Consider the following 15,698-nt stretch of genomic DNA (forward strand, 5'->3'; position numbering starts at 1 on the left):
TAGACTGTCCTCTCTGTTACCGCGCGGCAAGCGGTACCGGAGCGCCAAGTCTAGGTCCAAAAGGCTCCTTAAAAGCTTCTACCCCTAAGTATTAAGACTGCTGAACAATTATTCAAATGGCCACCCGTACAATTTACATTGACCCCCCCCCCCCCCCCCCCACACACACTTTGGTTTTACATTGCTGCGACTCACTGTTTTTATGTATGCATAGTCACTTTACCCCTACCTACATGTACAAATGACCTCGCTGCCTCCAAAAAACTAACAAGTAATAGTGTTTTTTCCAAAGTGAGCTCAACAGGAAAAGAATGCTTTTGGTGCGTGTGAATGAGTGTGCGCTCTTTGTTATTTTCCTTTCCTATTGAACACTGTTCTGTCCGTCTGAAATATTATCCTTTATTTACATATTAGGGTACCTGAGGTTTGAATAGAAACATTGTTTGACTTGTTTGAACGAAGTTTACCGGAACTTTTTGGATTCCTTTGTATGCATGTTGAAGGAGTGGATTACTGAAATCAATGGTGCAAACAGAGTTTTTTGGGATATAAAGAAGGACTTTATCAAAAAAACTAACATTCATTTGTAGCTGGGACGAGAGGAAAACAGAGGAAGATCTTCAAAGGTAAGTGATTTAATAAGTCGCTATTTGTGATTTTGTGAAGCCTGTGCTGGTTGAAAAAGTATTTTGACGTGGGGCACTGTCCTCAGATAATCGCATGTTATGCTTTCGCCATAAAGCCTTTCCGAAATCTGACAACGCAGTTTGATTAACTGTAAGGGCTGTCTCTCTCCTCATCCTCGGACGAGGAGAGGAGAGAAGGATCATCAGACCAAAATGCAGCATTTGGGAAATAAGCCATTTTTTTATTTGCAACGACGGCACACGAAAACAAACACTTTTACAAAATTACAAAACAAGAAAACGACGTAGACGAAACCTGAACATAAACTTACATCACTAAACGTAAACTCACGGACAGGAACAGACTACATCAAAACGCACGAACAACCAAACAGTCCCGTATGGTACATACATCGACGACACGAGAGACAATCACCCACAAACAAACAGTGAGAACACCCTACCTAAATATGACTCTTAATTAGAGGAGAACGCAAAACACCTGCCTCTAATTAAGAGCCATACCAGGCAACCAAAACCAACATAGAAACAGATAACATAGACTGCCCACCCAAAACACATGCCCTGACCTAAACACATACAAAAACAACATAAAACAGGTCAGGACCGTTACAGAACCCCCCCCCCTCAAGGTGCGAACGCCGGGCGCACCAGCACAAAGTCCAGGGGAGGGTCTGGGTGGGCAGTTGACCACGGTGGTGGCTCCGGCTCTGGACGCTGCCCCCACACCACCATAGTCACTCCCCGTTTCTGTCTTCCCCTCCCAATGACCACCCTAAAACTAACATCCCCTAAATGAATGGCCAGCACCGGGAGAAGGGGCAGCACCGGGACAAGGGGCAGCACCGGGACAAGGGGCAGCACCGGGACAAGGGGCAGCACCGGGACAAGGGGCAGCACCGGGACAAGGGGCAGCACCGGGACAAGGGGCAGCACCGGGACAAGGGGCAGCACCGGGACAAAGGGCAGGTCCCGGCTGTGATACTCTGGCAGATCCCGGCTGAGGGACTCTGGCAGGTCCCGGCTGAGGGACTCTGGCAGGTCCCGGCTGAGGGACTCTGGCAGGTCCCGGCTGAGGGACTCTGGCAGGTCCCGGCTGAGGGACTCTGGCAGGTCCCGGCTGAGGGACTCTGGCAGGTCCCGGCTGAGGGACTCTGGCAGGTCCCGGCTGAGGGGCTCTGGCAGGTCCCGGCTGAGGGGCTCTGGCAGGTCCCGGCTGAGGGGCTCTGGCACGTCCCGGCTGAGGGGCTCTGGCACGTCCCGGCTGAGGGGCTCTGGCACGTCCCGGCTGAGGGGCTCTGGCAGGTCCCGGCTGGACGGCTCTGGCAGGTCCCGGCTGGACGGCTCTGGCAGGTCCCGGCTGGACGGCTCTGGCAGGTCCCGGCTGGACGGCTCTGGCAGGTCCCGGCTGGACGGCTCTGGCAGGTCCCGGCTGGACGGCTCTGGCAGGTCCCGGCTGGACGGCTCTGGCAGGTCCCGGCTGGACGGCTCTGGCAGGTCCCGGCTGGACGGCTCTGGCAGGTCCTGGCAGGACGGCTCTGGCAGGTCATGGCAGGACGGCTCTGGCTGGTCATGGCAGGACGGCTCTGGCTGGTCATGGCAGGACGGCTCTGGCTGGTCATGGCAGGACGGCTCTGTAGGGAGGAGAAGGAGAGACAGCCTGGTGCGTGGTCTAGGCACTGGCTGCGCTGGAGAGGAGGAAACAGCAGGAGAGAGAACCCGGAGAGACAGCCTGGTACGGGGGGCTGCCACCGGAGGACTGGTACATGGAGGTGGCACCGGGTCTACCGGACCGTGAAGGAGGACACGTGCTCTTGAGCACCGAGCCTCCCCAACCCCACCAGGTTGAATGGTCCCCGTAGCCCTGCCAGTGCGGCGAGGTGGAATAGCCCGCACTGGGCTATGCAAGCGAACCGGGGACACCACCTGTAAGGCTGGTGCCATGTACGCCGGCCCGAGGAGACGTACTGGAGGCCAGATACGTTGGGCCGGCTTCATGACATCCGGCTCGATGCCCAACCTAGCCCTCCCAGTGCGGCAAGGTGGAATAGCCCGCACTGGGCTAAGCACGCGTACTGGGGACACCGTGCGCTTTACCGCATAACACGGTGTCTTACCAGTACGAAGCCTTCTACCTCCACGGTAAGCACGGGGAGTTGGCTCGGGTATCCTACCCGGCTTTGCCACACTCCTCGTGTGCCCCCCCCCCCCAAGAAATTTTTGGGTCTGACTCACGGGCTCCCAACCGCGTCGACGCGCTGCCTCCTCATACCAGCGCCTCTCAGCCTTCGCTGCTTCCAACTCCTCCTTGGGACGGCGATATTCCCCTGGCTGAGCCCAGGGTCCTCTACCGTCCAGGATCTCCTCCCAAGTCCAGGAGTCCTTGTTGCTCTGTTGAGCATTCCCTTGCCGCTTGGTCCTCGTTAGGTGGGTGATTCTGTAAGGGCTGTCTCTCTCCTCATCCTCGGACGAGGAGAGGAGAGAAGGATCATCAGACCAAAATGCAGCATTTGGGAAATAAGCCATCTTTTTATTTGCAACGACGGCACACGAAAACAAACACTTTTACAAAATTACAAAACAAGAAAACGACGTAGACGCAACCTGAACATAAACTTACATCACTAAACGTAAACTCACGGACAGGAACAGACTACATCAAAACGCACGAACAACCAAACAGTCCCGTATGGTACATACATCGACAACACGAGAGACAATCACCCACAAACAAACAGTGAGAACACCCTACCTAAATATGACTCTTAATTAGAGGAGAACGCAAAACACCTGCCTCTAATTAAGAGCCATACCAGGCAACCATAACCAACATAGAAACAGATAACATAGACTGCCCACCCAAAACACATGCCCTGACCTAAACACATACAAAAACAACATAAAACAGGTCAGGACCGTTACATTAACAAGACGTTTGGCTTTTAAATGATATAAGACACTTGTATGTTCATGAATGTTTAATATTACGATACTGCAATTTGAATTTGGCGCGCACCAATTTCACCGGATGTTGTCGACAGGTGTTCCGCTAGCGGTTCGCAAACCCTAAGAGGTTTAATAACAGATTGGTAATTCAGCACACTTTTGGCTGTCTTTTTGAGTGGGTGAATAAAGGTTGAAATCTCATTGATCAAATTCTCAATCAAATATTACCCACATTTCTACGTTGAAATGACATGGTGTGCCCAGTGGGGTAGTGGTCATTCTTTTTGAATGGATCTAGAGTAGATTTGCATGAATATAAAATGTCAACAAAACTGTGTGTGTGTCTGTGTGTTTGAGCACTAACAGCGTTGTGTATGATTTTGTGAGAATATTTGAATGGCTTCAACTGAAATTAGCCTGTATATGTTTGTTGGATTGTGTGTGTAGTTGTGTGAGAGCAAATCTAAAATGTGTGCTGAATGCAAACGAAACAAAATGCATGCTTTTTTCGAGGTCCCATAACCCATGTTTAAATGAATTTGTAATGACTACTTTGAACGGTACACAAATGTAACGAGTTCCATCCTTCAAATATCTTGGTATCTGGCTTGTGGACAAACGCCCATTTAAAAAACATGTCACTGAGCTGTTGAAGAAGTTGAAGATCAAGGTTGGTTTCTTTGACAGAAATGAATCATGTCTGACTTTCGGAATTAGGAAGGAAATCGCAGAGGCCACTTTTAGGTTTATTTTGGGGATATTGTCTACATGCATACAGCAGCATCTACACTTAAACCACTAGATGCTGTTTTCCATTGTGCCCTCAGGTTGATTACTGGTGATGGTTGTAGAACTCACCATTTGTGTTTTGTATCAAAATGTGGTTTGGGCCTCTTTGTATGGAAGGAGAGAGCAGCATTTTCTTGTGTTATCTACAAAGCTCTCATGCAGAAACGTCCTATGTATCTATCATCATTAATAGAATTTAGACTTACAAATGACCAAAGCCGGTCTCAGGCTTGGATAACACTGGATGCCCCTTCAGTCTCCACAGAGTTGGGTAAAGCTGCTTCTCGTTTTTTTTGCACCCTTTATGTGGAACAACTTACAGAGCTCTTTGAAATGAGATGTTCTGGTCCCCCTTGGTCAGTTCAGAGTAATGATCAGAGACCTCTATGTTGATAAATGTGCCTGTTTTTCTTAATATTTTTTGTCATTTTGTATATTGTGTGTGTTGTATTTATGCAGGGCTCATCTGCAAAAGAGACCCTAGTCTCAATATGACTTCCCTGTCAAAATAAGGTTTATATATATATATATATATATATATATATATATATATATATATATATATATATATATATATATATATATATATATTTCATAAAGAGGCCTATGTTGCAGTGCATTTTGGGTGAATTTGGGCAGGTTGTTGAGATCCTATTAGCCACACCAGAGACCACAGAGAGATCTGATTGGATGAGTAACCTCTCGCTCAGAGTAACAGTTGCATCATGCCAGAGATACTGGGCACCTTTAACATTGCAGCCGACATTAAAGTTGAGTCGAGACTGACTGATCTACAAATCGCCTTGCCTCATAAATAACTACTCAATTTTATTTTATGTATTTGTCAGTCAGTGACAATTTATCAATGATACATCATGGTTTTGATGCTCTCGAACACAGACAATGGGGGAGTGGTACGGACCTCAGCCAGCTGGTGATAGCATAGCATCTTCCAGGCAAGCTGTGTGTAGCCCATTGCAAGACTCTACATAGCTAGCATGCTAACAGGCTGATCTGCTGCTCGCCAAGACTTGCCCCCGACCCCACAAATGCACACACCAATACATAGCTGATGGGGTGGGAGTGTGTATTTTTGTTTGTATTTATAGAGATCGGAGGATGAGTTTTCTTGTATGTGGTGAGGGGGAAGGTATGTGTGTGCGCGTGTCCGTACACATGGGTGCGAATAAATCAAGGTGCAGAATGTAAAAGGAGTTAATCGATCTCTTTTCTCCTTTGTCATTCCCTGCACTTTCACTTACCCACTCTCTCACTTACCCGCTCTCTCTTTCTCTCCGCTTGTCCCTCTTTTTCCTTTTCTAAATTTCTCCTCTAATCCTTGGCCCACTTCTCCTAATCCCCCCCCCCCCCCCCCCCCACACTCCTTGCTCTCCTGATGGAGTCACAGCTGCATTCTAAAAATGGAATAGAGAGCGAGCCCGGCCGTTGCCAGGCAACAGCATCTCACGGTGGAGGGTGACATAATGCAGAAAAGGGAGTTCCTAATTCATCGTTTGAGACACATTTGTTCCGCCTCAGAGACGGGAAGCGTGAAATGCTATATCTGCAGTGGTTTGTGGTGAGCTGTGCACCACCAATACAGCTACAATGGATGCAGACTGTGTATACAACTGACAATAACGAATAGTGTGAATACAAATAACACTACGAATAGACAGTATGTACAATATAATGGGCCTACTCTATACCCCAAGTGGGTTTTTGAGGACTGTCTTTCCCTATTGACATATACTGTATACTACCAACAACATACAGCTCAAATTAGGTAGACTACATTCTACAGACAATCAATGTTGACCGTAGAGCATTGAAACAGATCCATAGGCAGACGCTGAAGCGGAACCGGAAAACAGAATAAAAGCGGGACAGTGTAGCAGGCAAAGGGGAATGATACTTACAGTGGCTGGGTAATGCTGGGGTCAGACCAAGGTAACCTAGAGGTTGACCACCCTAGTGGGGGTTCAGTCCTGTTCACCACACAGGGTAGGAGGGAAGAGAGGGGGCTGAGCTGCAGGTAAGCAGGATCACCCGGAGCTTAGCACCGTAGAGCCCCCAGTGGTACAGAGCACGACAGAGGAGAGAGCCCGGTAGTGCTGCTGCTTCTGTTGGAGATCACAGGGACGCATGAGGAGGAAGAGGAGGAGGAGGTTGACCATCTTCAAGGTGCTGAGTACCGCGTTGTGAAAAAAGCAAGGGCCACCTCCAACCTCTGTGACGGACAGATAGACAGGCACAGAAGGGGCACCCAGGACACTGCAAGCTGGGCTGGACACAGACAGCCGCTGGTTCCCCCTCCCTAGAACAGTTCAGACACACATTCTTGCATCAGTCGTCACTAGAAACAGCAGGATGTGGTGCTGTCACGGCAACCCGCGAGCATCCAGCTCCCTCCCTGGCTGCTTGGCTCCTCCTTCCTCCGCTGCGGCTGTGTTTCTCTCTGTGTCACACACACATATCCACCCAGAGACACACTGTTCTCTCACATACACAAACACACACACGCAAAACACAGCAAAAAAAACTGAGAAGGCTAGGTGCAGGAGGCAGCGATCAGAAGCAGAAGTGGTCCAGGGCAACTCTCCCTCCCTGGTGATGGCGTCACCTCCTTGGCAGTCTGGCTCTCTATCACATTCCAGCTGCCTCACATGATGATACAGCAGTAGCCTCACAGGCAGCCTGACAAGCAGAGAGCGGCAGAGCGGCTGTGAATGAATCCCTGATTCCAAGTGGTAAACCGCAACACGGATGAAGAACAAGTGTGCTAATCTACACTTCCCATCCCTTGTACTTCAATCTCCTCCCCTGCTCCTCACTGGCTCGCAACTGCCTGTTCTCCTTGCTCTACCCCCACAATGCGGTATCTCTTCCACGCTGCCTCATGCTCTGTCTCGTCTCTCTCTCCAGATAATTCGTTTTCAAACAAAAGGTTAGTATTTATCCATTTGGAACTGGACCGGAAAGTGTGCGTATCTCCGTGCACATCTCAGTCCATGCGTATGCACAACTTCTCGCGTTTGATCAATTATATTGGAATTATAATAACGGTAGGCTACAGAAAACATTCAAACGTAGGCGTAATGTAAAAACAGATGCATTTGCCGTTGGTAAGGAGATTGCATAGCAGCATGTAGCCTAATATGTTTCTTTAACTTTTTTTTTATATAGGCCGAAATCATTCTCGTATTGCAGGACTTGTCTCTCCTTTTATGACATGACTGGTTTATTCCCACTACACAACAAATATTAGGCTTCTATTTCTCCGTCACTCATTTAATAGCCAAACATGCTAGAAAGTAAATAGATCAGTAGCATATTTAAACTATTTGACAGTATGTGTAGAGCAGGCTACAGTGTCGTATTTTCCTATAGAAGTGTGCTGTAGCATTTACTTTCAAATTGTTTGAATAGACAATCAAACTTGCAGAATGCATGGCCAGTGTTTGGCACTTGCCAAACACTAAGCCAGTGCATTTTTATTTTGAAAAAGTCACTGCAAAAGTCAAAATAAAACAGGGTTTTTCGAGGGTTCTTTGTAAGGCAAAGGATTCCAAAAAGGTTATTGGAGGTGGGGAAGGGTTTGATCTCCGAACAGTACACGCATCCTATCCATGACTTCCCCGGGATGTTGTTCATTGATAGAGAAAGATGTTCCTTCAGTACCTGTCCTCTTTCCAACACGTTTCTTAACACCCGCTTGCTTAATCCAGTCAGCCTGCAGGCACCCGGTCTGCCTCAAGGAGTTGCTAGAGCGTGATGAGGCAAGTCATTTACCAAAGTTGTTGGAATTCTCTGTAATTTTGGTAATCTATGACAATCTATATTCATTTTTGTAATTTATACTTGAATAACTTCAAAAATATCTATTCATATATTGTATTCATCTTTTATATATGTCTATGTGGTCCATGAGTTTCTATTGGATAGACCATATGGTTCAAGTGAAAATAGCATCGTTAATTTAAAAAACATCTTGTCAACAATGGCATCATTTTGAATTAAATCTGCAACAAAATAATGACTTTCTTCACAACTGCCACCAGTTTGGTGCCAAACATTGAAAACATAGACATATTGACATATTAAAATAAAATTTAAAAAAATACAATTAAGGATATAACGCTGATGCCCTCATCTTATACACCAAACTCATTCACTAAGTTGATGATTTATATTTGGGATAATATTGTACAGCTTTGTCATTAAATGTTCTATTATAAAATCATCTTATTTGATTGTGTTATATATGTTACATGTGATAAGGCCTCACAGAGGGCCAAAGGTAATTACAGACACCTGTGAGAATCTGAATTACCCAAAAAGGCCACTAGTTGTCATCTGATGAAATTCCTAAAAATCCTTGAAAGTTACCAAAATTCTGTTAGTTTACTGGAAAACTTTTAAAGTTTCCTGGAATAACCTTCCCTTTGCAACCCTAGTCGCGATTTGTTGGCAACCTTCCTACTAGGCTTTGATCTTGTCCCATCTACTGTCCGGTAATATGGTCAGGTGCAGCAAAAAAAGACCTAGCAAATCTGCAGCTGGCTCTAAACAAAGCAGCACACCTTGCACTTAACTGCACACACAGAACTAACATCAACAACATGCGTAATAGTTGGAGGAGAAATTGATTACTTCTCTTTTAGTCTTTTAAAGAAACATTTGTATTGAAAATGCGTAACCACTTGTACAATCTATATACATACACTTCAAACCGACTTACATACCCCACCAGACACGCCACTATGGGTTTCCAAACCAAATATAGATTTAATGCGTCACTCAGTTATGTATAGAGCCATGTCATCGTAGAACGCTCTGCCACCAGAGGTTACTCAGGCAAAAAGCAAGTTTAGCTTTATGATAAACCACTTTATTTTGAATTTAATGTAATATCTGATGTTGTTCTTGTCTATTAATGTTCTGTACATTGTCATGTATTAGTACATTTTATGTGGACCCCAGGAAGAGTAGCTGCTGAATATCCAGAAGCTAACGAGGATCCTAATAAACTAAACTAAACCTTTGCTGAGATCATAATGTATTGTAATGTATCAGTGGAATTTTCACATGCATGTTTGGGATTTGTGTGTTTGTGTGTGACCTTACACTCCACTCGGGTTGAAAGGGTTTACACTGCCACAGGTTAACCAATCGCCTAAACATATGCAATGGATCTTCACATCACATTGCATGAGTTATAGCGGAACAAAGCCAATCTACCGGGGTCTCTATATGAAAACTGTCATTATTGTTAATATAGATGTTTATATATTTTTTACCCTTATTTAACTAGGCAAGATAGTTAAGAACAAATTCTTATTTACAATGACGGCCTACTTGTAAAGTCCCCCCGGCCAAACCCTCCCCTAACCCAGATGATGCTGGGCCAATTGTGCGTCGCCCTATGGGACGCCCGGTTGTGATACAGACTGGGATCGAACCCGGGTCTGTAATGACACCTCTAGCACTGCGATCCTCAGACAACCGGGCGCAATGCACACTGACACGGTCGCCAGGTGTGTGGGGCTTCCTCCGACATATTGGTGCAGCTGGCTTCCGGGTTAAGCGGGCGTTGTGTCAAGAACAGTGCAGCTTGGCTGGGTTGTGTTTTCAGAGGACGCACGGTTCTCGACCTTCGCCTCTCCCGAGTGCGTACAGTAGTTGCAGCGATGGAACAGGACTAACTACCAATTGGATACCACGAAATTGGGGAGAAAAAGGGGTTAAATAAAATAAAAATTAATAAAATAAATTTTTAAAAAGTGCTAATCAGAATCGTGTCCTTTGTTCCCAGTATATGTGAAAACCTCCTACGCCGTCCTTACCCTGAAAGCCTAACGCTACATTGACTGTAGTTCCAACACCACAGTTCACCAGCCCCCATGCAGACCGTGGTACAAACCTTCCCTCCCCCACCACCACTCCGCCTACTGAAGCTTCAACTACCTTGATTTTAGGTGGGGGTTAGGCTAGTTGTCCTGGGGCACAGTTACTGGTGTTATTACTGAATTAGTACTGTGTGTCCTGCTGTGCTAGGCTGATGTCCACATAATTATACATCTAAGCTGTATACTGTACAGTATACGTCTAAGCTATGGTATTCCGCAAGGCAGCTGCCTAGGTAGGCCCTCTACTTAATATTTACTAATGATGTCCCAGAGCGCTCTGAAATTAGACATTCTGGTCCGCCTTGGTCAGTTCAGAGTAATGATAAGAGACTGTGTTGATAAATGTCTGTTTTTCTTAATATGATTTGTAATTTTGTACATTGTATACGTTTGATGTATTTATGCAGGGCTCATTTGTAAAAGAGACCGTAGTGTCATTATGACTTCCTTGTCAAAATAAAGGTTAACCTGTTTGGGCTGCAAGCTGAATATTGAAAAAACTGGAAAATATGTGCACATTTTCAAACGGCCTCCTAAGAAACTTTTTATTTTACAATATGCATATATTTACTACTGTTGGATAGATAACAGTCTATAGTTTCTAAAAAAGTTTGAATTGTTTCTCTAAGTCGAACAGAAATATTTTTACAGCCATTTTCCCAGCCGAATTGAGATTTCCAAAATGCGATGTGTCTCTTTAAGACCTTGTCTATACAAGGCCATTAGACTTAGGACCATAGAAACACGTCACACGCCTTCATCAGGCTGTAATGCGGAAGTGAGAATTGAAAGCTGTCGAATATCTCGTCCATGGACTGAATAACACACCTTCTTGTGAGACCTGCGCAGTTAAAAAAAAATTCCGGGCGCGAAGCATAATTTGGTCTCGGCTTCTGGAAGAAGGTCGATAACGGTGAATATGATCTCTGACTACGATATTATTTGATACATGTCACAAAATCATCCTAAAGTATGTTTTTTCAATATACTTTAATTATATTATTGCAATTTATTCTGGACTTTAGATGTGATACGACGGAAGAATTTTTTGAAGAAAGGCAGAGTAGCGCCGCAATGCTATTGTGCTTGCTAACCAAAGAGGGAAATAATTCGTTCTGGAACCCAACTAAAGACTCTACTGGACATTGGACCCCGTTACAACATTCTGATGGAATATCAACAAAGATAAGACCCAATTTGGGATGCTTTTTCATATATCTGTCGAACTGTGCTGTGCTAACTGGGCTAACTGTGCTAGGCTAGCGCTTGACCAATGCTAGTGCTGCCTTATGCTAGCTTATGTTGTTAGCTAATATAACGATATATTGTGTTTTCGCTGTAAAACACTTAAAAAATCGGAAATGTTGGCTTTATTCACACGATATCTGTCTTTCATTAGCTATCCACCATATGTTTTTCTGAAATGTTTTATGAGGTGTAATTAGTAGCCGACGTTGGTGTATGTATTTTCTCTGGCTACTCCCGTCTGGATTCAGACTCTAGCTATGTGTTAGCATTTATGGTAGCATCAATGTAAAACTGATTTATAGCTAAAATATGCACTTTTTATGAACAAAACATAGATTTATTGTGTAACATGTTATATGACTGTCATCTGAGGTAGTTTTTTCTGGGTTCTTTAGGTTGGTTTTAGTTTATTTCGGTTGGCTTGTGCATGCTACTTGAATCATAATTCATACATCATAATCATATCCATACGTGTCTGTCCACTTTTGTATTTGGTGGTGAGCTAACATAAATATATGTGGTGTTTTCTCTGTAAAACATTTAAAAAATCGGACATGTTGGCTGGATTGACAAGATGTTTATCTTTCAAATGCTGTATTGGACTTGTTAATGTGTAAAAGTTAAATATTTAAAAAAAAATAGATTTTGAATTTCGCGCCCTGCAGCTGTTGTCATTTTCGTTCCGATTTCGGGCTTGCAGCCCAAACAGGTTTTTTAACCTAACAATGATAACTTGAGGGTGTAATTGTGTATCCAAAATAATGCATATGTTATGATCATGGTTCAAAGTAATCTAAATAATAGATGTTAAACCAAGTTATAAACTACAGTATATAGGCTACCTAAGGCATTCTTATAAAATAAAGTATGAAATGAGGGGGTAACAAGCCCCAGAGTAACAAGCCCTAGGTGAGACTGTTCAGGTGCCCTAACGAGTGTGTGGATGCTCTCTCTGTGCAAATAATGCCCCCTTTCTATGTTGTGCATTTTGTTGTAGGTGGTACAGAATCTGATTCCACCAGCATGTGCTTCCAACCCCTAGTTCTGCACAAGGATGAAGACTGTTGGCAAAAATATTTAAAAGCTGATGGCTAAGATAGCTCAATTTACAGTATGGCATAAACATGAATTGGGTAGTGTTTGTATGGGTTTGTGTTTGTGTTAGGGGGTTACAGGTGGTTATATGTAGCCTGAGGTCCACAGAGTACCTTCTAAACCATGTAATCAATTTAGTCTACCCCTTTTCTCTTTTTACTTTTTCTCTTTGTAAAACTCAGGTTATCTGGAGTTCTTCCAAGGTGCCCTGCTGAAAAATACTCTAAAGCGGCAGCATTTTGGGTACAACAAGCATGGCGGAGTGGGGAAACCTTGCGGTTATGCAGGCGTGCAGTACCAGGAAATCTTCTGCAAGAGGTCCAAACAGTTGATGGTTAAGGTCTACGAGCCCTACACCACTTCCGTCAGAGTCTTATCCAGCTGGCCGTACACCGCAGATAGGACAAGACCATTCATTGATCAAGACAGGTGGGTGTCCACCCCAAAGTTCAGCATGTCATGATGACATACACCTGTCTTGATCATGAGAGAAGACTTGAAATAGACAAGATGGCGGCGTACACATTGTTGGATTACTTCATGGAGCAATACAAGTATTTATTTTAATAACAGAGCATTTTCTAAATTCAAGCTGACCTGAACACAAACATTTTATGAGACTCCTGTTTCCACAAATTGAGGACTAAGGCAGCGTCATTAAATAAAACAATAGTTCCAGGTTTGTCCTGGGGACGTCCCTGAAGACGTTTTTAGGACTTTCTTGGGATGTTACGTCAAGGTCCCCTGAATATTCTTGGGACGTTGTGTCATGGGCCCCTGGAGGCTTTTGTCTAGTTCCCGGTTTGTACTAGGGACTTCAACTGATGGTCGCAAAGAAAGGTTCTCCCACCCACAAAACAGTGCTTTTAATTTTACATATTTGACACACTTTGACATGACTACATTATGTATGTTTATTCATACAGTAATTGTTGTTTAACATGTCCTCACCTGGGATTTTAACATCTCTGTTCAGGGCATTCCAATCTTCCTGCTATGACTGAGTTCACCTGTAGGCCTATTCCTACACTTTGCACTTCGAAGTCAATCTCAGCTTGGTTGAAAATACGCTGAAGAAAAAATATTATATATCGGACAAAAATATAAACGCAACATGTAAAGTGTTGGTCGCATGTTTCGTGACCTGAAATAAAAGATCGCAGACATTTTCCATGTGCACAAAAAAATTCGGTCAATTTTAAAGCATTTTTGTCTGTAACGTCTTTTCGGTTATGTGTTGGACCCCAGGAAGACTAACTGTCGGATCCTAATAAAATAAAGTCTGATCATCTGAGATGCTGTCATCGGCGCAGATGTCATCCTCCTCTGGGTTGTCTTATTGGGTCGAGGTCTTCGTCCTCCTCTAGGTCCAGGTCCCCGTCCTGCAGGTCGATGTGTCTGAGGTAGGTATGTCGGACTCTGGATTGGTGACATGGTCTGCAAGTCTCCTCAAGAATATTGCTGGGGGTCCCATCTTCAGAGAGGTTCCATCTGTCACCTTTAACTAGGAAAATAGAACAATACATATTGGAAATGTCTAAAATATTATTCATGAATGTGTACAGTTTTTGCATATAATGTAAGACAATGTAAAAGAGCACATTTTCAGATCTGAGTGAGAATAATAATTGTACATGGTAGTAAATCAAGAATGTATGCTCTGAGAAACTGCCACGTACGTTTAGGGTATTAAAACAACTAAGGAAAGTCAAATGACAAGCAAGACAGTTCATTTTCTCTGACGTTACTCCTCAAGTGGCACTCCTCAAGTAGAATCTTTCCAATTCCAGACAGCTTTTTTGAAACCTATGCTAAGACTATGCTATTAGTTTAGCGATTATGTTATTGATAAGATGTGAAGACACAATGTACATACATACCCTCTCCTCTAATGCCCAGTTGAGAGAATGCCAAGAGTGTGCAACGCTGTCATCAAGGCAAAGGGTGGCTACTTTGAAGAACCTCAAATATATAATATGTAGGTCGGTCCTAACTTTTGACTGGTACTGTAAATTATTATAATAATAATAATAATAATGTGCAGTTTCAAAGAATTTACACTACACTGCATAACTTATGCTTGCAGACAGGTTCTTCTTTGGTGTTTCAATGAACACAGCTCATCATTACTGTCTTCCATTGTTTCTGTTATGGAAAATACAAAGCTAAATTGACAGCTTTAGAGGTGAGGACCTCACATTTGTCAACGACAAGTTCAACAGAACTAGGATTAATCTTAATGCACTTTCCATTTGATCCTATATTAGGACTGTCAGTAAGTAAATTGTCACAAGGCTGGAGAGCAACACCATTAAACATTTGTATGTGGTTGTACAAACATAAAACTTTTTCCCTACTTCCGGACATCAGTGAGACACTGCTGTCTGTACCACACCATCATGCACAGACAGTTAATTATTCAGAACTTCAACTCTCCTTCTCATTCTGAAGTGTTTGCTTGGTCTATGAAAAAGACAAACAAAATAATAAATTAATCTGAGAAAATATAGTATGATGTGTAATCTTATTAGCAGACAATAGAAAAAATGATTACCATTAACCTTACTGTAAGGCTAACAAAACATGGTGTCACTAATAAGACACCAGTAAGGAATTCACCACTGTTTGCTTAATCAATCTTTCAATGTTCCCTTCCAGAATCATTTGCTCAGGTAAGCGCTCATATTTTCAACCTTCTTGTTGTTCCAGCCCATGCTGAGGAGAGTGAGTGTGTCTGTGCATGCTGTGAAATAATTAAGTAGAAATAAAATCACAAATAAAGACATTCAGTTGTAGGGCTGGAACTTCAATTAGCGCTCAGATGCAAGCACAAATGTAAGGATTTTGACCATTTCTGGAAAGGGTAACAGGTCAAATTCCAACTACACTGGTCTACTGCGCGGTTGGAAGTTGCATTTACAGAGACGGGTGCAATTTTCAGGAAAGCAGAAAGCAAAACAATCCTTAATTTGTCATCAAATCCATCATACATACTGTAGCTGACAGTAGCGCTAAGACCGGTTTAAAAGGTATCCTTTAGTATCACCGAAAGCAACATACACAA

The 15,698-nt window shown here is 43.8% G+C and overlaps 1 protein-coding gene and 1 long non-coding RNA gene across 3 annotated transcripts in view; one reads left to right on the top strand and one right to left on the bottom strand.

The window, feature by feature from the left end:
- nyap2a (neuronal tyrosine-phosphorylated phosphoinositide-3-kinase adaptor 2a) overlaps positions 1-6,392 on the bottom strand; it is a 103,350-nt gene extending 96,958 nt beyond the window's left edge. For both annotated transcript variants that reach the window (XM_055896602.1, XM_055896601.1), the window contains exon 1: positions 6,302-6,392. The gene's annotated coding sequence lies outside the window, so the exon portion shown is untranslated. The remainder of the gene's footprint in view (positions 1-6,301) is intronic.
- Positions 6,393-7,244: 852 nt separating this feature from the next.
- LOC129832491 (uncharacterized) lies at positions 7,245-14,808 on the top strand. Its single transcript, XR_008755953.1, has 2 exons — positions 7,245-7,329; positions 12,817-14,808. It is a non-coding gene; the product is annotated as an uncharacterized LOC129832491 (long non-coding RNA).
- The last annotated feature ends 890 nt before the right edge of the window (positions 14,809-15,698 follow it).

The sequence above is a fragment of the Salvelinus fontinalis genome, chromosome 33 (assembly GCF_029448725.1).
Source record: "Salvelinus fontinalis isolate EN_2023a chromosome 33, ASM2944872v1, whole genome shotgun sequence".
Lineage (NCBI taxonomy): Eukaryota > Metazoa > Chordata > Actinopteri > Salmoniformes > Salmonidae > Salvelinus > Salvelinus fontinalis.